The sequence below is a fragment of the Lissotriton vulgaris genome, chromosome 4_2 (assembly GCF_964263255.1).
Source record: "Lissotriton vulgaris chromosome 4_2, aLisVul1.2, whole genome shotgun sequence".
NCBI classification, from domain to species: Eukaryota; Metazoa; Chordata; class Amphibia; order Caudata; family Salamandridae; genus Lissotriton; species Lissotriton vulgaris.
Genome location: NC_141692.1, coordinates 13,935,631 through 13,959,929, shown reverse-complemented (window position 1 = coordinate 13,959,929; position 24,299 = coordinate 13,935,631).

Below are 24,299 nucleotides of genomic sequence, written 5' to 3'. Positions count from 1 at the left end.
AGTTGCAAAGCATTTACCCAACCGTGAGCCACCACTGATGCGCCGCATTTACAATGCGGCGCACTGTGGTGCTAGGATGGGCAGATTTGTGATGCATCCCCGCCAGAAATGCAGCGCATTGCTGGAGTTGCATTGCAAGCACGTCACAGCTCAAGCAAGGCTCAGGGGTGCCCTATCTCTAACATGCTAAGTCAATCCTTACCCCTGCTTCAAGCAGGCGCAGGGTTTTGACGCAGCATGGCCATAAAAGTGACTGAGAGAAATCTTGTAGATTTCACTCAGCCACTTTTAGAAGGCGTTCCTGCGCCAGAACGCCCCCCTGCACCAGAACACCTACATGTGGTGCAGGGCTTTACAACGTGATGCATCTCCCAGATGCGTCATGTTGTAATTACCCAGCTGCATGGCGCTGGCTTTGCACCTCCGCTGCATTAAAAAAGTGATGCAACTGCGGTGTAAAAGAGGTGCAAGGGGTTTGTAAATCTGCCCCTCAGTGTTTATGAACTTACATTACATGTATGTTCACTGTCATTTACTGGATTGAGTCGGACATGGACATCTCATGTGTATTTTTGTGGCTTACTCAACTGTATTGGCCAACCCTCAACCTTGGTATTCTTGTCATCTGTGTGTCCTGTCACTGCTACATGTGCCAGTTACAAAACCTGTCCACCAAAGGAGAAAATGAAGATTCCAGATTTATTTGAATGTGGCCATTGATATGGAGTTGCAGCTATTTACAATCTGGACAAGTCTCATCTGCTTTGTAGCTATGTATGGGACAAGACAAATGCTGAATGTGGGTCACACATCAACATATGGCATGAGCTACTTCTCTAGCTACATTGTGAGTCTAGCCCTTTGCGGTCCCCACACATCATCGGACAATCCAGTGCACAATATTGGCTTTGTTGACTTAAAAGGTAATGCAGTACACCGGTGAACAGTGGTGGGTGGTTGTGACAGCTACCTGTACATGTAGAATGTCATACAGGTCACTGAAGGTGAGACGTCTGTCAGTGGACACACCTTGCAAATTTAGAAACACGTAAGAGTGATGCAAGGATCTCAAAGTCTGTCTTGACTCCATGGCACATGATGATCTGCCTCAACTAGAACCCAAACTCTACTGGTCCAATGCGAATCACAGCATCCAATACCCTGTGCCCTGCCATGCGTAAACTGGACAGTGTCTATACCATTGCTCATCCAATGCACACATCAGTTATGATTTTCTTGGTTCAATGGTAGTGGTGCTGGTAGAGCAGACTTCAATATGAATGCATAAGTGTGGCTAATTTAACCAGTTTGCCGCAGGAATCAGAGCCATATCCAACTGGATGACCTCCAATTGCCTACAGTGCAATGTGGGCAAGACGGAGGTCATGCTTTTCGGAGACGCCCAGCTCCTTTGGTCACCTGAGTGGTGGCCTCCCGATTTAGGCTCTGCTCCCTGTCCAAAGGAGACAGTGAAAAACTTGGGGGTCAAGCTTGATCGTTCCTTGATACTCAAGGACCATGCTACCCAGGTAACAGGATCCTGTATGAGGGTCATTGGACTATTGAGGAGAGTGTTCCCATATTTAGCAGATAGTCACAGGAAAACTCTAGTGCAGGCATTGGTAATCATCAGGTTAGATTACTGTAATGGGTAAACAGTTAGGCAGGCTACAAGTAGCCCAGAACACAGCCGCCAGATTAATTCTAAATGTACCAGCCAGGTCTTCATCTCGCCCCCTATTAAACAAGTTACACTGGCTGCCTGTTCATCAGAGGGTGAAATTCAAGATCTGTTGTATTATTCATAAATGCCTGTTTGGTGTTGGTCCTAAATACCTAGCCGAAATATTCAGACCTTATGAACCAGGCCGCTCCTTACGCTCTAAGAATCAAGCTCTACTTCAGATACCTAGGATAAAAAATGAGAGACAGGGAGGCCGAGCTTTATCATATAAAGGCCCCACCCTCTGGAACTCCCTGCCCCTCACCCTCAGGCTAAACCCCAATCTGACTGCATTTAGGAAATGTCTAAAGACCCATCTGTTTCTGACCTGGTAATTTCCCACCATTCCGGCCTGATTGTCTATATGCTAACCAGCTTGTGGTAAGAACGCAAGCGCGGAGATGCCCCTTCGGGGGTCGAATTCCTGTGCTATATAAGAAACTAAATAAAATAAAATAAAATAAACTACAACTCCCAAAATGCACTCTGCCCTGTACAGTCCATATGCCACAGTGTACCTTTTTAATCTTGGTGACTGCTGCATGGGCACGGAATTGGTGAATGGAGGAATGGGACACACAATGGTACAGCACTGTTTCACTCACATCATACTCCCAGACACATATTGCATATGATGCACTTACCAGGTCTCTGCTGCTCCTGCTCCTCCAGCTGAGCATGGAGGGTCGACCAAGCTACTCGCAGGACCCTCCTGTACAGTGGGGAGAGGCGACGATGATGCACATGGTGCTGCGAAGACAGGCCCACCAGCTCCGTAGCCTTGTGACTGGACCACCATTTTAGGTCCTTCCAGCGCTTGAGCATGCCCTAGCAGTCCTGTTGTAGACTCCTAATGCACTGCAGCGCTCAACGATATTGGCCCATAGCCTGGCCCGGGCTGCAGTGCTCAGCTGGTACTCCGGGTCCCCATAAGGGTGAGGAAATTTGTCCAGCCCTCTACCAAGATGTCTAATTCCCTTTCTGTGAAAGGGGGTGCTCTTTCTTCATACTCCTCAGCCATTTTGCGGGAAATAAGTGTGATGAGAGCTGCAGGATGACTTAGGATCTGATCAGTGATTGAGGATGACTCAGAATGAAGACAAAATGGCTGCCAACTACTTCCTGTGATGTATTTCAGGTCTCCTACTTCCTGTATAACATTGCCTGTATGATATTATGTGTTCCGGTTTATTTTAGGAGGTTACGGCACGAAAACCTAGTTTCCAGTTCCAGAGTGTCAGGTTCGTACACGCGCATTACGCTCCAAAATGACCGGAAACATATAATTTCATACAGGAAATGTTATACAGGAAGTGGGAGAAAGGAAATACATCACAAGAAGTAGTTGGCAGACATTTTGTGTTCATCCTGATCCATCCACAATCAGTAATCAAATCCACTGCCATCCTGCGGTTCTGTTGTAGAAAACACTGAAATTACAGTGCAGGTGGGAATCATGAATATGTAACAAAAGGGGGAAACGGACCATTTAATGACATTTCTGCACAGACAGGGGGGGGCTGACGCAACATCAACCACCAGTTTTATTTTCTCCTACTTTGCATTATGGTACATGTAGTCCATATTGAGTGCTCATTATCAGAGTTGTGTGATTTATTACGTAAAATTGGGGTGGAGCAGTGTGAATATATCACAGACACATGGGGGCAGATTTACAAGCCCTGTACCCCACATTTGCGCCATTGTTGCGTCACTTTTGTGATGCGAAACAAAAGGGGGTGGTGGTAGACGGAGCATCTGAATCAATCAAACACTCAAACCCAGTCAGAAGATCTGGGTTTAATCCATCACCGTTCCTTAGCCCACTCTGCCACCCCAGTTCAGACATAGCTATATGCAAATCAGTCTGACCCTGTGCCTCATGGGAACAGTCCAGCCTGAACTGCCAAGCCATGTCTTCCCTGGACTGGAAACAAGCTTCCGAGGACCGGCTTCTGGCATTCCAGCCGTCTTCAGCCCGGCTTGCTTGAATCCAGTGGCAAACTGAGCAAGGGACTCAAGTCTGAGCATACCCTGCCACACTTATGGCGGCCAAAAGCAGTCCAAAAGGGTGTGGTCCATCACCACCCCCTGGTTGTGAGTGTTTGATTGATTCAGATGCTCTGTCCATCACCACCCCCTTGTGTACTACTTTTGTGATGCAGTGGCGGCGCAAACCCAGCACCATGCTGCAGGGTATCTAGAATGTGACGCATCTGGGAGATGTGTCACATTGTAAAGCCCTGGCCCACAAGCTGGTGTAAAGATTGACGCAGCATGTTAGGTATAGGGTCACTCCAAGGCTTGCTGGAGCTGCGTCGTGCTTGCGAAGGAGGTGTCTGCCATGATACACAATGACTGGCGCATCCCTGCTCATATATGCAGGGATGCGCCAGTTATTGTAAATCTGCCCCATGGTGCCTGATTCACCCATGACATCATCACTCACGTTCTGGGCCCATCATTTGTGGGGGAGTCAAATTGGTTGAGGTCACTGGCCTGAGCATGCAATGGTTATGGCCTTTTGTGATTAAGTGACCCATCCTCATGAGGTCCAGGTAGTTCTCTCAGGACATGTATTGTTTGTCATCAGCGTGAATAGTTGTTTTTAGGGACATCCACTACACTGATCGCTGACATGGGCACATGACCTGAGGCACACTTCACGTTTTGACTACTGTCAGCAGCTGTGATTTACATTCAGTTAGTGAGGCTTGCAAAGTCGTCTCAGGATGGAATTTATTGAGAAAGTTGTGTCTATCCAAGTTTCATCATTGACAACAGACAGCAAATCACATTTTGTCCATGACACTACAGGTTGCTCATGTGAAAAACGTTGCAATTAGCTGATCACGGACTTGGTTATGTGCAATGGCCCGGTTTCCCAAATTCAGAGCTAGCCGAGGTTCCAGAGGTATGTGTAAGCCATGTGTTAAAGCAATGTTGTGCAAAACACAACAGGCTAATATGATGTTGCACACGACATCTGGGGAGTACAGCAACACACCCCCTGTACGGTCGAGACATCTGAATCGCACTTTCAATAGACCAAAAGTACGCTCTATGATGGCTCAAGTCCTTATGTGTGCCCTAATGTACCTAGGCTGAGGTACAGTGTTTGCATGTCTGTAAGGGGTGAGGAGATGTGGGGAGAGTGCATACGCAGCGTCGCCTGAGGAGGGAAGAAAGGGCGGTTGTTTACATTTACCTCTTTGACTTGCACAGGACATGATCTATAGGTTAGTACATGCAGTGTATGTTGGGCCATGATTCTTAATGTGCAATGGTTAATATTGGGGGGCATTCAGACATTTCAATGGCACATATCACTCATTTTCAGTGCTTGGTACTTACCCAGTATCCACATGTTGCCAATTTCTCCAGCAGCCAGTCGCCGGGCATGAGGTGACATGCGGAATATGAAGCTATCATGGGTACTGCCTGGGAACACTGCATGTCCATTAATGAACCTCCCACTGGCATCATTGACAACTTGCACTTTGATGAAATACCATCTGTGTCTGTTGCAGAAGATGTGTGCAATGTGGCGGGGTGGCCGAAGGGCCACATGGGTACAAGCAATTGCACCCAGCACACATGGGAATTGTGCAAGGAGATAGAAATCTCTTGCTGACCTTTGTCTCATTGCCACTGTATGTGGCATTTGTAGGTAGTTGGGGGCTCTAGCAGTGATGCATCTCAGTACCTGATGCAAGCACCGCCACTGGCACGCCTGGGAAATGCCCACATGGTCACTGGAGACCCTTTGGAAAGACCCCGTGGCAAAGAAATGGAGAGCAGAATGGATCTTGAGATATGCTGGTATAGCATGTGAGCAGCAGGTCACAGAGTCAGGTTCCTGCTCCCACTCACATACCATATCCAAGATGATTTCTGGAGGGAAACGGTACCTGGCCCTTACATCTTGGCTGGACACTCCAAATAGGTTGATCCTCTGTCTGAAGATCCTCTCTGTTCTCCTCCTCCTCCTCAAGTAGTTTTGCCCCATGGCATGGGGCAGTGTAACAAACACATTCAGTGATATGTTGAAAGGGTTTGTGTGTGTCTGCTCTGCATTTATACGTGCTGCAGGGGTAGGATTGGCTGCAGTGTATCACCATTTTCAATCCTGTGCATTAGAGTTTGTGAAGCGCTTTGAAGCGACTGCCTGCCTCATTGTTAATCTTTGCGATTGTCTACTCAATTACTGCATTTTCAATCCTGTGCATTAGAGTTTGTGAAGCGCTTTGAAGCGACTGCCTGCCTGATTGTTAATCTTTGCGATTGTCTGCTCAATTACTGCATTTTCAATCCTGTGCATTTGAGATTGTGAAGCGCTTTGAAGCGCTCGACACTGCTGGGCATTACTCTGCTTTTGTGCAGTTTTACTGGGTGTGCAACTTTGCTTGCCTACCGCCGGGCGCATAGCGCTTACCCATTGCTGCCTTGAGAAGCATCTATAACACAGCGCTCCATTGACAAATTAGTTCCTGTACCCTCGCAGTATTTGTTATTGTTAGCGCCATTTTGTTCTGCTTCTTGGCCCGTCCCAGACCCTCCCTCCACCTCGCTCCCGCCTCCCAGCTGCCCCTCCCACCCACAGAGACTAGGAGCTGCCCTCGCCCTCGTGGAAGCTGTGACCGTCCTGTTTTCTACAGAAGCGGTCGCTCCCCTCACCTCCCCACCTCCTGTATCGTGAATATTGCGACTGCCTGCCTGATTATTAACCTTTGCGATTGTCTGCTCAATTACTGCATTTTCAATCCTGTGCATTAGAGTTTGTGAAGCGCTTTGAAGCGACTGCCTGCCTGATTGTTAATCTTTGCGATTGTCTGCTCAATTACTGCATTTTCAATACTGTGCATTTGAGATTGTGAAGCGCTTTGAAGCGACTGCCTGCCTGATTGTTAATCTTTGCGATTGTCTGCTCAATTACTGCATTTTCAATCCTGTGCATTAGAGTTTGTGAAGCGCTTTGAAGCACTGCCTGCCTGATTGTTAATCTTTGCGATTGTGTGCTCAATTACTGCATTTACAATCCTGTGCATTAGAGTTTGTGAAGCGCTTTGAAGCAACTGCCTGCCTGATTGTTAATCTTTGCGATTGTCTGCTCAATTACTGCATTTTCAATCCTGTGCATTTGAGATTGTGAAGCGCTTTGAAGCGCTCAACACTGCTGGGCATTACTCTCCTTTTTGCAGTTTTACTGGGTGTGCAACTTTGCTTGCCTACCGCCGAGCGCATAGCGCTTACCCATTGCTGCCTTGAGAAGCATCTATAACACAGTGCTCCATTGACAAGTTAGTTCCTGTACCCTCGCAGTATTTGTTATTGTTAGCGCCATTTTGTTCTGCTTGTTGGCCCGTCCCAGACCCTCCCTCCACCTCGCTCCCGCCTCCCAGCTGCCCCTCCCACCCACAGAGACTAGGAGCTGCCCTCGCCCTCGTGGAAGCTGTGACCGTCCTGTTTTCTACAGAAGCGGTCGCTCCCCTCACCTCCCCACCTCCCGTATCGTGAATATTGCGACTGCCTGCCTGATTATTAACCTTTGCGATTGTCTGCTCAATTACTGCATTTTCAATCCTGTGCATTAGAGTTTGTGAAGCGCTTTGAAGCGACTGCCTGCCTGATTGTTAATCTTTGCGATTGTCTGCTCAATTACTGCATTTTCAATACTGTGCATTTGAGATTGTGAAGCGCTTTGAAGCGACTGCCTGCCTGATTGTTAATCTTTCCGATTGTCTGCTCAATTACTGCATTTTCAATCCTGTGCATTAGAGTTTGTGAAGCGCTTTGAAGCACTGCCTGCCTGATTGTTAATCTTTGCGATTGTGTGCTCAATTACTGCATTTACAATCCTGTGCATTAGAGTTTGTGAAGCGCTTTGAAGCAACTGCCTGCCTGATTGTTAATCTTTGCGATTGTCTGCTCAATTACTGCATTTTCAATCCTGTGCATTTGAGATTGTGAAGCGCTTTGAAGCGCTCAACACTGCTGGGCATTACTCTCCTTTTTGCAGTTTTACTGGGTGTGCAACTTTGCTTGCCTACCGCCGAGCGCATAGCGCTTACCCATTGCTGCCTTGAGAAGCATCTATAACACAGTGCTCCATTGACAAGTTAGTTCCTGTACCCTCGCAGTATTTGTTATTGTTAGCGCCATTTTGTTCTGCTTGTTGGCCCGTCCCAGACCCTCCCTCCACCTCGCTCCCGCCTCCCAGCTGCCCCTCCCACCCACAGAGACTAGGAGCTGCCCTCGCCCTCGTGGAAGCTGTGACCGTCCTGTTTTCTACAGAAGCGGTCGCTCCCCTCACCTCCCCACCTCCCGTATCGTGAATATTGCGACTGCCTGCCTGATTATTAACCTTTGCGATTGTCTGCTCAATTACTGCATTTTCAATCCTGTGCATTAGAGTTTGTGAAGCGCTTTGAAGCGACTGCCTGCCTGATTGTTAATCTTTGCGATTGTCTGCTCAATTACTGCATTTTCAATCCTGTGCATTTGAGATTGTGAAGCGCTTTGAAGCGACTGCCTGCCTGATTGTTAATCTTTGCGATTGTCTGCTCAATTACTGCATTTTCAATCCTGTGCATTAGAGTTTGTGAAGCGCTTTGAAGCGACTGCTTGCCTTATTGTTAATCTTTGCGATTGTCTGCTCAATTACTGCATTTTCAATCCTGTGCATTAGAGTTTGTGAAGCGCTTTGAAGTGACTGCCTGCCTGATTGTTAATCTTTGCGATTGTCTGCTCAATTACTGCATTTTCAATCCTGTGCATTTGAGATTGTGAAGCGCTTTGAAGCGCTCAACACTGCTGGGCATTACTGTGCTTTTGTGCAGTTTTACTGGGTGTGCAACTTTGCTTGCCTACCGCCGAGCGCATAGCGCTTACCCATTGCTGCCTTGAGAAGCATCTATAACACAGCGCTCCATTGACAAATTAGTTCCTGTACCCTTGCAGTATTTGTTATTGTTAGCGCCATTTTGTTCTGCTTGTTGGCCCGTCCCAGACCCTCCCTCCACCTCGCTCCCAGCTGACCCTCCCACGCTCTGCCCCCCCTCCCCTCTCCTTTTATGTCCAATGGATATACGCGCAGCGTTCACGAGCTGCGGTCGTGCTGAAGGTGCGCCAAAGGTAAGCCCGTCTACGCCCGTCCACGCCTGGACCGCGCCCAGCGCCATACCCCCTGGTCCCCGCCGGACCCAGCCCACCAGACTCACCTATGATGCCGCTACTCTCCTCGCCCTCAACCCCGGACGCTCACCACATTGCTGCAATGCCACCCTAGGACTGACCCATGGCCCATTCGCCTGCCTCTCCTGCAAGTTCAACTGCCTCAGGACCCTCACCAAAGCCACTTCCTCCGAACACAACTCCGATTCTAACCACCTGAAGTGCATCCTGCTGAACACCCGCTCAGTCCACAGACACGCAACTGAACTCTGGGACCTACTCGACACTGCGTCACCGGACATCGCCTTCGTCACAGAAACTTGGATGAACACATCATCAGCACCCGACATCGCCATAGCCATACCGGATGCTTACAAGATTATCCGTAAAGACCGCACCAAACAAACGGGAGAAGGCATCGCCATCATCCATAGAAACACCATCAAAATCACGACCAGCTCCGACGACCATCTTGCAACCGCTGAACATCTCCACTTTCAAATCCACACCAACCCTAGGACCACACTTAGAGGCACCCTCATTTACAGGCCTCCAGGAACCCGCTCTCAATTCAGCGATGACATCACTGACTTCGTCAGCCCTCATGCCCTCGCCTCCGAGAACTACATTCTACTAGGAGACCTCAACTACCACCTCGAAAACAAACACGACAGAAATACATCCACCCTTCTGGAAAACCTGGACAATCTCGGAGTCAAACAACTTGTTGACACCCCCACCCATGTAGCCGGACACACGCTCGACCCTATCTTCACCTCCAGCAAGTACATTTCCTTCGTTCGCACCACAGCTCTCCATTGGACGGACCACAGCTGTGTTCACTTCAGCTACAATACCTCCCTGACCCACAACCACCCCCAACTTATTCCTCGGAGAAACTGGAACAAAATCAGCCCCGATCAACTTCACACAGCACTCAACCAAAACCCCCCACCCCATCACTGGACCCAAACCAAGCGGCCACCAATCTCAAGCAATGGATCACCCACAGTGCTGACGAATTAGCACCCCTGAAACAGCACCAGATGAAACCAAGCAGCAAAAAGGCTCCCTGGTTCAATGACGACCTTAAAAAATCCAAAAAACTATGCCGCACCCTGGAGAAAACATGGAGAAAAAACCCAACCACCGACAACATGGCCACCCTCAAGGCAGCCACCCGCAAACACCACCAACTGATTCGATCCACCAAGAAATCAACATTCAAGGATCGTCTCGACAACAACGCCCACAACAGCAAGGAACTTTTCAACATTGTCAAAGAATTCACCAACCCCACCGCAGCAACTAACGACATCACTCCTTCCCAAGACCTCTGCGATGCGCTATCCTCCTTCTTCTACAACAAAATTGCCGACATTCACAACAGCTTCGAGAACACTCCCAGCGTTCAACCCTCCCCACCCTCCTCAGATCCGACACCGCCAACCAACAACCTCAGTGTCTGGAACCCAATCACCACTGAAGACACCATTCGCCTAATGAACTCAATCCACTATGGCTCGCCAACCGACCCCTGCCCCCACCACATCTACAACAAAGCTGACTCCATCATCGCACCCCATCTCCGTGATGTCATCAACTGCTTGATCAACTCAGCCACCTTCCCAGAAAGCTGGAAACACGCCGAACTCAGCGCCCTCCTGAAGAAACCCACAGCAGACCCCTCTGAACTTAAAAACTACCGACCCATATCCCTCCTTCCTTTCCCCGCCAATAGTCATTGAGAAAGCCGTCAACAGACAGCTCGCCGCCTTCCTTGAATCCAACAACTCCCTCGATCCATCTCAATCCGGATTTCGAGCCAAACACAGTACCGAAATCGCCCTCATTGCAGCAACAGACGACATCCGAGCACTACTAGATAACGGAGAAACAGTGACCCTCATTCTACTCGACCTCTCCGCCGCCTTTGACACAGTCTGCCACAACACCCTCATACAACGCCTCAGCAACATCGGCATACAAGGAAAAGCCTTGGACTGGATCATCTCATTCCTCGACGGAAGAACTCAAAGAGTCCGACTTCCCCCATTCAACTCAGAGGCCACTGAAGTCATCTGTGGAGTACCACAAGGATCATCACTCAGTCCCACCCTATTCAACGTTTACATGAGCCCACTCGCATCCAACGTGCGCCAACACAACCTCAACATCATCTCTTACGCCGACGACACCCAGTTAATCCTTTCCCTCACCAAAGACCCCAACACCGCCAAAAACAATCTCCACGAAGGCATGAAAGAAGTAGCCGAATGGATGAAACATAGCCGCCTAAAACTTATCTCAGCTGTTATAAAACAGGGGTTGACCCAATTTAGTCCAAGGACCTGGGTATTCAGTAGTACAGACAACAATTGGTCCTTGACATAATTCTTACCATTGAAAAGGATCATAACATTTTATCAGTTTGATTCATTCCACAACAAGACTGAATCTGTAGTCTTAATTACACTAATGATACTAGCCCACATCAACAAAAAATCACACATTAGATGCCAATAAGCCAATAAAACCAAGAAAAAAGTCCAATCAGGACAGTAAATTTAATATACAATATAACAACAATTGAAAATCAATGAATCTATGTACATATATTTACATAAATCATAAGTCAAAATACACTTTTTTTTTTTTTTTTAAAAGAGAGAACGTGCACAGAGAAAGAGATAAAGTAAGTGCTCAAGTGAATGATCAAGAGGATCAGAAAGTTAGTGTAGGTCATTCATATACAAAGAAACAACCATACAACGGGTTGTTTGAGTCCTCAATAACGGGTCTTCATCAGGACGGTGTGGTTTCCGCATTCCATAACGCGGCTGGCAGTGGAAGCTGTGCGCTATCGAGTGGAGCGCAGGAGAAAGAATAATCTACGCGTTTACCATTAAACAAGGGCATTTGATGCCTAACTCGTTTGGATAGAAACCTTGCAAACACCTTGGATATTGTCATAACTGGAGTGCGGACCTATCGTCGCACATTTTTCTCGTGTCAAGGCACCACGGAAGGGTGCCTAATTCATTTTAATTGACGTGCACTCTGAGAGACTCCCCTTATCACACCGTCCTGATGAAGACCCGTTATTGAGGACTCAAACAACCCGTTGTATGGTTGGGTCGAAACGTCGACGACATTCCCCCCCCTTGGAGCCTGTACCTATTGACCCGTGTCCCTTGTTCCCCCCCCCCCTCTTCCTGACAATCCTGTTGCAAATTGGTGCAAATTAAGGACTAAGGAATTGTACATAGAATTAGGCTAGTAAAAAAGAAGTATTTTTTACAAGCATTACCTAGGACAGGCTCATGTTTCTTTGTATATAAATGACCTACACTAACTTTCTGATCCTCTTGATCATTCACTTGAGCACTTACTTTATCTCTTTCTATGTGCACGTTCTCTCTTTTTTTAAAAAAAAGTGTATTTTGACTTATGATTTATGTAAATATATGTACATAGATTCATTGATTTTCAATTGTTGTTATATTGTATATTAAATTGACTGTCCTGATTGGACTTTTTTCTTGGTTTTATTGGCTTATTGGCCTCTAATGTGTGATTTTTTGTTGATGTGGGCTAGTATCATTAGTGTAATTAAGACTACAGATTCAGTCTTGTTGTGGAATGAATCAAACTGATAAAATGTTATGATCCTTTTCAATGGTAAGAATTATGTCAAGGACCAATTGTTGTCTGTAAAACTTATCTCAGACAAAACGGAGGTGCTCATCCTAGGATCTTCCCCCTCTGCCTGGGACGACACTTGGTGGCCTTCCGCTCTAGGCACAGCACCCACACCCACAGACCACGCACGCAACCTAGGCTTCATCTTAGACTCCTCTCGCTCTATGTCCAGACAAGTCAACGCAGTCTCATCCTCCTGCTTCAACGTACTTCGCATTCTCAAAAAGATCTTCCGATGGATCCCCCTCGAGACAAGAAAGACTGTCACCCACGCACTGGTCACGAGTCGACTGGATTATGGTAACACACTATACGCCGGAATCCCTGCAAAGTACCAGAAAAAACTCCAACGCATCCAAAATGCATCAGCAAGACTCATATTAGACATCCCTCGCCAAGATCACATCACCGGACACCTAAAAGACCTCCACTGGCTTCCCGTCAGCAAGAGAATTACTTTCCGTCTTCTCACCCACGCACACAAGGCACTATATAATCTAGGACCCGAATGCCTTAACAATCGACTGTCCTTCTACTCACCCACCCGCCAACTAAGATCGTCCAATCAAGCCCTCGCTGCAGTCCCACACATCCGGAAATCCACTATGGGTGGCAGATCCTTCTCCTTCCTGGCTGCCAAAAGCTGTAACTCACTCCCCACTCACCTCCGCCTTAATCATAACCACACCTCCTTCAGAAAAGAACTTAAAACCTGGCTATTCGACAATTAAGGATCTCTCCCCCAATCGCCTTGAGACCCTCTGGGTGAGTAGTGCACTCTATAAATGACTGAACATGAACTTGAACTTGAACTTGCCCTTGGCTAAAATAATCAATGGCCACAGATCTTATATTACAGCCGGGAATTGGAAATTCCAACTCTGAATTGGAAATTCCAACGCTGACCTGGAAATTCCAGCCAGGAATCGTAATTTCCGCTGCAGAGCCGTAATTTCCAGCCCGGAACCGGAAATTCCGGCCTGGGTGTGGACGTAAAGTTAATAGTTGTAAGTCTATTCTGTGAATACCAAAAGTAGTAGATTCATTCTGTGAATCCCAAAAGTAGTAAGTTCATTCTGTGAATGGCAATAGTAGTACGTGCATTCTGTGAATACCAAAATGGTAGTAACTTTAGGATTTTGTCTTTAGTTCATTCTGTGAATCGGGCCCAGAATAAGTATAATAAAATAGAAACACAACGAAAAAATGGCTGGTATAGAAACAAGTGAGAACGCTGTTTAAATTTTATAAGGAACAGGGGAGGGGAGGGGAAGGGCGATGAGAGAAGGGGGAAGAGGGAAGGAGAAACTCTTACAAATTGATAGAATAAGATACTACATATTTACAAAGGAGTGAGAATGATAATCCGAATATAATAATAAATACAATAAGTCAACAAAGGTAAAAAGCAAGGTACAGAGAAGATAAAACATTGAAGGAGGTTTCAAAGTTTCAGAATTTAAACGAGCGGTATCTGTTAACGCTAGTTTGTCTAAATAAGTTGGAGGAGGTCGCTCCCAAGGCTTGGTGACTTGCTGACTACAGAGCGCCTTGAAGCTGTCTAGCGGTATCGTAGCGCCTCCCAGCTGACCTCAAGCACCGCATCTGCGCTCCGCTCGCTCTGCTGCCATCACTTAGAGATATTATACCCCCGCATTGCTGCATTGTGTGATCGCCACCTTCAGTGCAATATACTTTAATTAGCGCATTGTTCTGAACGCATTGCCAATTTAAATATACTTTTTTGCCCGAGTGTGCACTGATTGTGCCCCAGTCTCGCCCAGTTTCGCTTTCCATCTGGTGCAGCCATTTTGTTGTTGTTGTGCTTGTTAGCCGTAGCTCCACCCCGCTCCCGCCTCCCAGCTGACCCTCCCTCGCCCCTCCCCTCCCACTATCCATTTATGACAGATGCATTTTCGTGCAGTGTTCATGCGCAGCAGTCGCGCCCCATGCGCACCGAAGGTGCGCCAAAGGTAAGCCCATCTACGCCGCCCATCTATGCCCGTCCGCGCCTGGACCGCGCCAAGCGCCAGACCCCCTGGTCCTCGCAATACCCGCTCTACACGCATTGCGTACGACGCCGCGACCCTCTCTGCCCTTAACCCCGGCCACACACCGCTTTGTGGCGAAGTTGCCCCAGGACTCACACATGGACCATTCGCCTGCCACTTCTGCAAGTTCGCCTGCATCAGGACGTACACCAAATCCCCCAAACACAGCTCCGAATCTAACCACCTGAAGTGCATCCTACTGAACACCCGTTCGGTCCACAGACATGCCACAGAACTCTGGGAACCTACTCAGCACTACATCACCGGATGTCGCCTTCCTCACAGAAACCTGGATGAACGCCTCCTCAGCGCCCAACATCGCCATAGCCATCCCGGACACCTACAAGATCATCCGAAAGGACCGCACCAACCAAACAGGAGGAGGCATCGCCATCGTCCATAAGAACACCATCCGAATCTCGACCAGTTCCGACGATAACCTCGCGACCGCCGAACACCTGCACTTCCAAATCCACACCGACCCCAGGACCACACTCAGAGGCACCCTCATCTACAGACCACCAGGAACCTGCACACAATTCAATGAAGACATCACTGACTTCATCAGCCAACATTCCCTCACCTCCGAGAACTACATTCTACTGGGAGACCTCAACTTTCAGCTGGAAAATAAAAACGACAGCAACACCTCCACTCTTCTGGACAACCTGGCCAATCTCGGACTCAAACAACTTGTTAACACCCCCACCCACCTAGCCGGACACACACTCGACCCTATCTTTACCTCCAGCAAATACATCTCCTTCGATCACACCACAACTCCCCAATGGACGGACCACAGCTGCGTTCACTTCAGCTACCAAAAAACCACGATCCACATCCCCCACATCCTATTCCTCGAAGAAACTGGAGCAAAATCACCACCAACCAACTCTTCACATCGCTTAACAAAAACCCTCCTGTCATATCTTCAGACCCAAACCAAGCTGCCACCAAACTCACACATGGATCTCCCAAAGCGCTGACGAATTAGCACCCCTGAAAAACCACCAGACAAAAATAAGTAGCAAGAAAGCTCCCTGGTTCAATGATGACCTTAAGAAATCCAAGAAGGAATGCCGTTCCCTCGAGAAAGTCTGGCGAAAAAATCAAACCACTGACAACCTGACCACCTTCAAAAACGCCATCCGCAAACACCACCAACTGATCCGATCAACCAAGAAATCAGCATTCAAGGAGCGACTCGACAACAACGTCCACAACAGCAAGGAACTATTCAACATCGTCAAAGAATTTACCAACCCCACTACCGGCAACAACTACATCACTCCTTCCCAAGACCTCTGCGACTCTTTATCCTCTTTCTTCCACGACGAAATTGCCGATATACATAACAGCTTTGAAAACCAGGCCGAAGACAAGTCAACTCTACCCTCCCCCGAACCAAACCAGCACTCTCACAACCTCTGCGCCTGGAACTCAATCACCACAGAAGAAACCATCCGCCTGATGAACTCTATCCACTCAGGATCGCCATCCGACCCATGTCCCCACCGCATTTTCAACAAAGCAGACTCCATCATCGCACCCCATCTCCGCGATGTCATCAACTGTTCCTTCAACTCCGTCACATTCCCGGAAAGCTGGAAACACACCGAGCTCAACGCCCTTCTGAAGAAACCCACAACAGACCCCTCTGAACTTAAAAATTACCACCCCATCTCACTCCTCCCATTCCCTGCCAAAGTCATTGAGAAAGCCGTCAATAATCAGCTCGCCGCCTTCCTTGAATCCAACAATTCCCTCGACCCCTCACAGTCTGGATTCCGAGCAAAACACAGCACCGAAACCGCCCTCATCGCTGCCACAGACGACATCCGAACGCTACTAGATAACGGAGAAACAGCAGCCCTAATCCTACTCGACCTCTCCGCCGCCTTCGACACAGTCTGTCATAGCACCCTCATTCAACGCCTCAGCAACGTCGGAATTCAAGGGAAAGCTCTGGACTGGATCACCTCGTTCCTCACTGGAATAACCCAGAGAGTCCGCCTTCCCCCATTCAATTCAGAGGCCACCGAAGTCATCTGCGGCGTACCACAGGGATCATCTCTCAGTCCCACCCGTTTCAATGTTTACATGAGTCCCCTCGCATCCATCGCACGACAACACAACCTCAACATCATCTCCTACGCAGACGACACCCAACTGATCCTCTCCCTCACCAATGACCCAAGTATCGCCAAAACCAATCTCCACGAAGGAATGAAAGAAGTAGCCGAGTGGATGAAAAACAGCCGTCTAAAACTAAACTCGGACAAAACGGAAGTCCTCATCCTAGGATCATCCCCCTCTGCCTGGGACGACTCATGGTGGCCTCCTGCCCTGGGTACAGCACCCATTCCCACAGATCACGCACGTAACCTGGGCTTCATCCTAGACTCCTCCCTCTCGATGACCAAACAAGTCAACGCAGTCTCATCGTCATGCTTCAACCTACTACGCATGCTCAAAAAAATCTTCTGTTGGATTCCCACCGAAACAAGAAAGACAGTCACCCACGCACTGGTCACTAGCCGACTGGATTATGGAAATACCCTCTATGCCGGAACCACAGCCAAACTTCAGAAAAAACTCCAACGCATCCAAAACGCCTCCGTCAGACTCATACTGGACATCCCCCGCCAAGCTCACATCTCCGGCCACCTAAAAGACCTCCACTGGCTCCTCGTCAACAAAAGAATAACTTTCCTCCTCCTTACCCACGTACACAAAGCCCTCTATGACCTAGGACCTGAATGCCTCAACACGCGACTGTCCTTATACACACCCAACCGTCAACTACGATCTTCCAATCAAGCCCTCGCCGCAATCCCACGCATCCATAGGTCCACCATGGGAGGAAGATCCTTTTCCTACCTAGCGGCCAAGACCTGGAATTCTCTCCCCACTCACCTCCGCCTCACACAGAACCACCTATCCTTCAGAAAGCAACGAAAAACCTGGCTATTTGATAAATAATGCACCTACCCCCCTCAAGCGCCTTGAGACCCTCTGGGTGAGTAGTGCGCTATACAAATTCATGAACTTTAACTTGAACTTGAACTTGAACTTAAACTATAGAGATCTCTATTAACCATTGGTTTGCAAGAGGAGGTGAAAGCAATATCAAGTCGATGAACAAGGCAAAGACTATTCCACCAGTGTTGGATAGAAAGTTGTGTGAGTGTTTTCCAGTTGATAGAAATGTGGTGAAAGGCTAAAGCGAACATATGGTCAAATAGACCATGTTTGTGTGGGGAAAGATCTAAAGAATCGGAAAAACTCCAGGAGTAAAGAAGAGGAATGGAATACGGAATTGAAATATTAAACAAGCGAGAAAAAGAGGACCAGATTTCCCACCAAAAGCTAGAAATCGAAGGGCAAAGGAAGGAAGGTGTAGAAGATCAGCATTAGGTGAACCACAGTTTCAACGGTTGGTATCCCCCAAAGACTCAATCACACTACCATTTTCTCAACAATACAATAATACACACACCACCTCATGTTTTCATACAGATACTAACACAAATTTACTCTCTTATACAATCACTGACACAAGCATACACTCATCCATACAGCCAGTCTCACAATCACTAAATCTCACATATACTCACTTACATACTCAAACACTCACATATACTGCCTTTCACATATGTAGTTGGGCACACATATATCACTGAGACATCCATTCACTCTCCAACACAGCCACATGCACACTTACTCACCCATAGAGCCCCTCACAGGCGTACTCATGAACACATACATCTACTGAATCCCCCACACATATATCCATGCAGGGAGTTTCAACCCCTCACTCACCCATACGGATACTCAGGCACCCAAACAGGTACTCAGACAAACAATCATTAACCCATATTGACACTCCTCATCAGCCCATGCAGCTACTTACATAACAAATGACACACAGATTAGTAACTCACCCATACATTCACTAAGACATATTTAATCACTCACTTATTCAGTCGGTCACGCACCCACAAAATCATCCATTCAGACACTCATACACCACTCATTCTTCAATACGCCTTGGCGTACAAATGCATATCACATTCTTAAACTTTTGAGAAGCACTCACAGTCACTGGATGAAGTCATCAGTGATGTCACTTGAGATGTCATCAGTGATGTAATATGTTACGTCATCAGCAGTGCTCTGCGGGGGCGATAGTTATAGTTAGCTCAATTAACTATTACAGCTTAATGTCTCTGGTTTTGTACAAGTGAAATGTCTAACTAACAATAACTTTTTTACACCATCTCAGAGAACGTTTACAGTCTGAGAAATTGTGAAGCAAGCCCCGATTTACCTGAGTGTTGTACGCTTGCTTGTCTCAGATACAAGCGAGACAGACATTGTCACAAATAACTGGATCTCCCCTCTCCTTATGTTAATGTATAGTAAAATAGGGAAGCCGAGGGGATACCCTTATCATTTACTTCTCAATCCGCTTCAGTGTATAAAGTTGTAGATCCCAGCCATCCCAAAGACCAACCCAGTCCTCCCTAGACGTATACTTGTGTGCCTTGCCTGCCCTCTAGATGCGCCTCCCAGGGGAGATGTCCCTTTGCAGGACAAGTGAAGGCAAGTGATTACAGCCAAGAACATTGTGGCACATCTGAGGAACTCTCTTGGACTGGCCGTTGGTCTTTTCTTTTTAAAAATACCTAAATACATCATGTTCTGATTTTCTTTTCATATTTCTAAGCATGTTCTGATTTTCTTTTCATATTTCTGTGTCCCCAAATTAGTTCTGTTGTTAACTGTCATTCATGTTTATTTTGTTTTATGTAAGTATACAATGGTGTTAGTTTGGCATGGATTTCATATGATCCATGGAGTATGAACACTCAGTTAGGATTTAGTCTAGATTTACATTAGCTGGGGGTCAAAGTCAACATTAGTTTTGTCCAGGATTATGACATAATGTCACAAAACTCTGCTATTGAAATTAGACTTCCCAATAGTTTCTGCTTATAGATTTCAGTATAGTGCAAGTGTAGCACACTACAACAGCTTTGGAGAAGCATGCTACATAAGTATGTATTGGGCTGAAAGATAGATGTCTTATCAATACACCTGGATACACATAGACTCTGCTAACATTGTAGTGACTTTGGATACACATATGTACACAGAATAATGGTACAATTGACATATGTGACTTGATAGTGGCATACCAATGTTTTGCCTTCAATCAATCTGGTTAACTAGTTGCAATGACAACATTGCGATAGGTGGCTGCCACTGTAGGACAATACCCTTTCAAGGCAGTTGATCCATATTATACATGTCATGTGCCTATGGTGAGTGTGAAGAAGATATGGATCTGACAATGTCCAGGCCCTGTCGTCTTCCAGGGTGCACATTTCTTCAGATATGCCTTTTAGGCAAGGTGTCTATGGTCTATATCCTCAGGTGCATTTACATTTAGATTTTACTCATTATATTCTAATCTTTTTGGGTACATGTAGAGGGTGTGTGTGTGTCCATGATATGTCTCAGTAAGTTACAGTGTTTTGTCTGTCCTTACAGAGACACATGTATTGAATGTGTTAGTTGCATGTGGACCCAGCATATGGTAATGACTGGTTGGCACACATTTGGAATGCTAGTCATGACATGGTGTGAATTTATAGTTGTACAGTACCTAGTGTTTTCATGTACCTTTCATTCTGGGCTTATGCCACAGGTAGAATCTGGGCATTTCCCTAATCTGTGGACTAGACATAGGCCACATCATGCTTATGTGATGTTCCTTTTGATTCTCTATTGGTACACATATTGCTCTGCATATTTAAATGCCAAAATGGATGGTGCATCTGCATTCTTCGTCCCAGAATGTCTATTCTGTGTTGTGAGCGTATCCAGTAGGTGACTGCTCCAACCCCCCACCTCATTACGTCAAAGTGGCCCATTCTGCCATAAGGCTTTACATCACAATTCCCTCAACTTAGCATATCTCCCTTCTCCAACTTAAACATTAACACTTATTAAATGTATTAAAGTAATGCAATTAATGAAAAACAAATTTAGGACGTTTTCCCTACCAGGGCATGTAAATCTCAACAGTATATTTACAACTTTTTGAATGAGCAACATTCTGCCCTCTAGGCTGTTCAGGCCTACCCTTGGGGTGGATTACAGGTATTGAAAAGGAAGGTGTGGGCCTGGTGAAGAGATTTATTTTTTTAGATTGGAATACAGGTTAAAACAGAACAAGCAAGCTGCAGTTGCAGGCCTGAGACAAAGGATACTTAAGTGGGTGTATTGGACTTGGCCCTTCTGGCAGGTTCACCCCTGAACTTTTTGCCTTTTAATGTTACATCATAATAGTGATTTCTGGTCTTGGTGCACTTTAGCACTGTGGCGCAGTGAAAGTGCGTGCGCTCTCTGAGTGAGTGTGTGAGGTTGGACTGCCCTCCCGTAGGAATGCATGGGGAATATGTGTGTCCATGGTAATTCCTGCTGCGTGGGTAGTGCAAGGTTGAGTTTGGTATGTGCGAACTTGTGAGGGTGAATGCTGCGCAATATTGTGTGCAGCGTTAATGTGTCTAGTGTGGAAATGCCACTTCTAGAAGTTGGCAGGTCTGTGTAATAAAGGGGAAATTACTGTCTGGCTTGTGATTGGCTGAAGCTGGCTGGTGTGCCTGGCTCCAGAAGTCAGGATGGTCTGCCCCGGAGGTGAATAGAGAAGTTGACAGCCAGATGGGTGGGAGGAGTGCACCTGGGACCTCAATAGGGCTGGGCTTTCACTCCACAATGCTTGCTCCGCCCCCTGTGGTGCGACTGATGACCCTAGCCTGTCCTGTGAATGGGAAAAGAGGCTGAGCACAACAGAGTTCTCCAGAACCAGCTGCATCTGGTTTTCCCCACCGTGCACCCTAGAGACAAAGGGATCCTGTGTATAAAAAGAGCCTGTGACCTCATGTTAAATGTTCTTGTTTTCCTGACTGGAATCTACCAGGGGCGTGCTGCTGCTACGGCCCAGGGGATGGCCTGCCTCCCTGGGCCCTGCCCAGCCCCTGGATGCCTGCTGGACTGTGTTGCTGGGACCCCTTTGCTCTGGGAGTCCTTCCTTGGGGGCTTGATGGTCTCTTTGCCCGCTAGCGCCTGGGAAGCGCTTTATTTCAAATTGCTATGTTACCTCATGGCTGCCTTGATTAATGGCAGCACGGGTGCCCAACCGCTTATTTTTTTTATTTCTGGAGCGGGAGCCCACCCCGCTATTTATGTGCCTTAACGGGTGCCCACCCTGTTTCTACTTTTATTTTGTGTTTCGAGGGTGCCCACCCCTCATTTTGTGGAAAGAATCACCACTGTGGCCCTCGCGCCTCAAACAGGAAGTCAGGCACTGTAGTGCCTGACGACGGGCAGGAATTCCGGTTTTAGAAGGAAAGAGGGGACTGCCTGGCCGGAAGAGGGGTCTTCAGCCCGGCTTGCTTGAATCCTGTGGCAAAGTGAGCAAGTGACTCACTTCTTAGCATACCCTGCCATACCCTGATTCAGATGCTCCGTCCATCACCACCCCCTTTTGTACCGCTTTTGGCCGCCATAAGTGTGGTAGGGTATGCTCAGACATGAGTCCCTTGCTCACTTTGCCACTGGATTCAAGCAAGCCGGGCTGAAGACGGCTGGAATGCCAGAAACCGGTCCTCGGAAGTTTGTTTCAGGTCCAGGGAAGACATGGCTTCGCAGTTCGGGCTGGACTGTTCCCATGAGGCACAGGGTCAGACTGATTTGCATATAGCCATGTCTGAACTGGGGTGGCAGAGCAGGCTAAAGAACGGTGATGGATTAAACCCAGCTCTTCTGACTGGGTGTGAGTGTTTGATTGATTCAGATGCTCCATCCATCACCACCCCCTTTTGTATAACTCCAGTAGGTAGCACACATAGGTCCTCGGAAACAATTATCTCAGCAGGGGAAACAGTTTTCAGGCAGGTTCAAGCACAGTTATCCTTTGAAGGACTTTCCTACAGAAGTGGTCTTGATGAAAGGTATGAAGGATGTTTAAGATGCTCCAATGATGCTGTGTATGTGATGTTGCCAACGGTGGTCTAACTGTGACTACTCAATGATCCACAAAGGGGGTGAGTTGACCATGGATACAGGGTTGACATCGCCTGAAGTTCTTTACATGCTGCCAGAAGTCCAGTCACCAGAGTTATACTGTTTACCCTGTATGTTGGTCTCAGGCCAGACGTTTATGGGTCCATACCTCAATAACTGAAGGTCTCAGTAGCTCTCCAGGATCCGTGGACACAGACTAGTATTTTAAACTAGTCTTCCAGCATGCAAATAGTGGGCTGGGAGTCTTGTTTTACTTGTATCACAAACAGGGCGGCACAGCCAGTACACCAGTGACTGTAGTCCATTTACTTAAGACTTACATGTAAGTTAGCTCAGTTAATTGGGTATGAGCCAATTCAACAGACATGTTTAAGGGTAAGGGCACAGGCATTGAGGACTGCTTGACAGGACTCAGTAACTCTAACAGTCCATGAACATCAGCCCAAAAACCTGGGTGTGACCATACAAAAAGTGGCTTGTCTTTGGAAAGATTTCACCCGACTTTAAAAAGCAATAGACAGGCCAATATCAGCCTTATTATGAGAAAATAATACACTGAGAATAGCACATAACAAACTAGACTCAATGGGTCAAAAGGCAATGTTAGCTCACCACACATCTTTTCTGATGAAAGAAGAGTCATATTAGTACAATGAAGAAATGAAAACACCAACCCCATATCGGTACAAATAGAAACAGATTGCTAAAACCAATGTCTACTATATCATAACCTTGACTAAGAAATACTTAAAAGTTAAGCATTCATAAACCATTCCAAAAAACCTAAAAGAAATCATCAGATTCCTAGAAATAGAAACACAGAGTGTAATTTAAGCATAGAATATTTCTGTGGCAAGCAACATATAAAACTAGATGGGAAAGTGTTGTTCCGGAATGCATTGAAAGAGAACTGTATAAGATATATTAAAGTTTCGAACTGAAAACCCCCATCTTCTTTTGAACTTGTTTATAACCGATAACCGTACAACAGAAACACCATCTCCATTTGGACTTCTATAACTTAATCACACTCAAAGTAGTACTCAACCAAATCAAAGGTTTTTAACCCCACAAATATCACACCTAATTAACTGGATCAGACATGTATTTACTCAAGATAAGATGGCAACAACCCAGGTAACTTAGCCTTAATTTTTTTATTAAAATGGTATTATTAAAATTAAGGAATCTAATTGTTTACAAATTATAATATTTACACCCCCCACAAACCATGGCTTTTAAACATACAGCTACCACCTGCAGTAATGAAAAGCAAATCTACTGGCACTAAGTGAAACAGGCTGCTGGGTAAAAAATTGTGAGTGCCTGCAGGTTGAGTTACTTCTACAAATATCTGTTCACAAAATACCAGTTGCAAAATGTGTACGTCTACTCTTAAACATCCAGATCATAGTGGAACACAATCTGACCTACCTCATGGATAATAACAAGTAAGGGTGCACATTGTGACTCGCTATGATTGGAGGCCTGCGGACCTCAATGTCTGCATTTGCCTTTTAGTAAAGTATACTTTTAATGTAATGCACCCTGCCTTC